This window comes from Marmota marmota, unplaced genomic scaffold (genome assembly GCF_001458135.2).
Source record: "Marmota marmota marmota unplaced genomic scaffold, marMar, whole genome shotgun sequence".
NCBI lineage: Eukaryota > Metazoa > Chordata > Mammalia > Rodentia > Sciuridae > Marmota > Marmota marmota.
Window position 1 is genome coordinate 4926456 of NW_025999842.1, and position 2891 is coordinate 4929346.

The 2891-nt window shown below is 36.7% G+C and overlaps 1 pseudogene; it reads right to left on the reverse strand.

The window, feature by feature from the left end:
• Positions 1 to 680: 680 nt before the first annotated feature.
• On the reverse strand, positions 681 to 1565 carry LOC125613901 (annotated as a pseudogene).
• Between the last annotated feature and the right edge of the window lie 1326 nt (positions 1566 to 2891).

A 2891-nucleotide genomic window follows, 5' to 3' on the forward strand; every position in this document is an offset into this window, starting at 1 on the left:
ATTTCATTCTACTACATGGATTTCCAGTTTTCCCAGCTCCATTTGTTGAAGAGGTATCTGTTCTCCTATGTATGTTTATGGCACCTTATCTAGAATGAGATAACTGTATTTATGTGGGTTTGTCTCTGTTTCTTCTATTCTGTTCCATTGGTCTTCATGTCTGTTTTGGTGTCAATATCATGCTATTTTTGTTACTATAGCTCTGTAGTATAATTTATGGTTCGGTATTATGATGCCTACACCTATACTTTTCTTACTTAAGGATTGCTTGGGCCTCTTATATTTCCAAATGAATTTCATGATTGCTTTGTATATTTCTATGAAAAACATCAGTGGAATTTTAATTGGAATTTCATTAGATCTGCATAGCACTTTTGGTAGGATGACCATTTTGATAATATTAATTCTGCCTATCTAAGAACATGAGAGATCTTTCCATCTTCTAAGGTCTTCTTCAATTTCTTTCTTTCATGTTCTGTAGTTTTCATTGTAGAGGTCTTTTACCTCTTTTGTTAGATTGATTCCCAGGTTTTTTTGTTTTGTTTTTATTTTATTGAGGCTATTGTGAATGGGAGAGTTTTACTAATTTCTATTTTGGCTGATAAATCATTGGTGTATAGAAATGCAATTGATTTTGGGGTGTTAATTTTATATCCTGCAACTTTGCTGAATTTACTTTTTTATATATCTTTTAACATGAACTCATAAGAAACATTGCTTATGCCTCAAGAGATGAGGAACCAAAGGCAATTCAGATGAGCACCTCTGAAAAGATTTGTCAGTTTCCTGTTCTGTTCTAGCTAGACTGTTTTGAAAACCTTGGGAAACACTGAATTTCCCTGTCAATCTGAGATTCTATGTGAATTTTTGCAATATTAGTTGGAAAGAAACAAGAATTCCAACTTGGCCCCCAATAGACTTCCAGAGATAAAATCACTGACTAAATGACCACTGTGGGTCTCTGCAGTAGGCAGGGGCTCCTTAATGAGACCCCATAGGGTTAAAGAAAAGTGCACTGCTAAATCCACTATAGAAAAAAAAAAATGAGTACCAAGCCCTGAGAATGCTCTCCAATTCCATGGTATTTTAGTCCCCTGAAAGCCTACTGAGCATTTGTAAAATTGTCATGATGCTTGTGGTCTTGAAGCAATGTCTGCACTCTCTTCAATGGAGTGAAATGGCTGTATAGTCCCTGTAAGATCTTCTGCTATACCTGGAGTTGCAAACTATGGGACCTAACATACTTTCAGAGGAGGCAAGACAAATCCTTGTACAACCCAAATATAAGTGCCAGGGTGATTGTTTTCTACATCTATAGGGGGAGGATCCTGTCATACAAGTTTTGAAATGCATGCCTCCTCAACTAAAGTTGAGGGTTTTGATCCCATACAACTGCTGCCAACAAAATATCTTCTGAATGGGAAATGTGATGGTTATGTTGTGGAAAGCCACACAGCAAGCACAGAAATCATGCTTTATCACCAATATTTTCAATGTGAGGTGATCTATCTTGTTTTGAAGATGTCAGGATCGGTGCCCTCTTCATGAACTTCTAAATCCATCATGTTGCTTAAGATCTTTCTACCTTGTGAAGGATTTTTTTTTAACCTGTGACACCAATTGAGCCTGGTAATGTGGGGATAACAGCTTTTTGGCAAATTTCCCAATCTCTTCCATTGTTACTAGTTTGTTAGGTTCTCTCTTCTGAGTCCATTTTGATAACTAAATTTCTCTGGCTTCTTAATGCCCAGCCCCATGCCCTGAGCCACATGCCAGCAGGACTGTGGCAAGCGAGATGCTGAAATTTTCATTTGGATGTCCAGTACATACCACCTAAGTGAAATGCATTTTTCAAGAAAGACTAGTTGAAGAATAAAGGTGCATTGAGAAGAGACTTGACTTTTTATTTCAAGTAGGAAAAAAACGAAGCCCAATTGTATCATCGTTCAAAAGCATTTGATTCTCAGTTGCCATGCATTTGATGGATTGAAAAACTTAACACATAAATCGGTAACATTGGAGACCTGAGTTCAACATTACTGAGAAAGGAAATAGAAAGTTGTCAGAAGTCAAGCCACAGAAACCAGAGCTATTGGTATTAAAGATTCTAGCTTTCTGCAGCTCTGAAATGAGAAAATTCAACTCTGGATCAATGTTCACTTACATTTTTGGGTAAAGAAAAAAAAAAACACCAATGTTCTATCTACCTCCTCCTACCTGTAGATTTTCTAGTTTATTTTAGTTACGAATATTCCACTTGCTTGTTTAGAAATTCTGCCCTTTTGACTTCCTGGAAATTTCACATTAATTTCTGAAGTGGCCTGAGGGCATCTGTCTCATAATCTCCTTGGCATTTTGTCTCAGTTTGATCAAGTATCAAGTTTCATTTACCTCTTAGTGTACTATTTTTGTTTTCATCTGTAAACCTTCCCATTCAATCCAAAAGAAGTGGATGAGAAGCAATGATTAAAGACAACCCACAAGTCTGATCTCAAAAGAGGAATACAGAAAGGTCATTCTGAATCTATGAGATTTTGGCATGAGGTACTATACAGGAGTTTTAAGTATCTGACTAGAATCCTTTTCTACAATTGTCAATATGGGGATAAACTTGATAGAAAATTGTCCAGCTTTCAAAATATATGGAGGAAATTTTGCCTTGTTTTCAACTGGATAGCTCTTCTGAAAAAAATCTCTTACTGACTGTTCCTCTCAATCTTATTCTATGTATTCTCATGTAAATAAAAAGATGTTGCTGAGAATTGTGCGCTTGGGTCCTTGGGATGAAGGCTGCTCTAAATCTGTGGGATTATTCCAATCCCCATCTGGAAGAGTCTGACATAGCCTGTGGCAACTAACATGGGTTATATTTCCATAACTTTTTGAGGTCC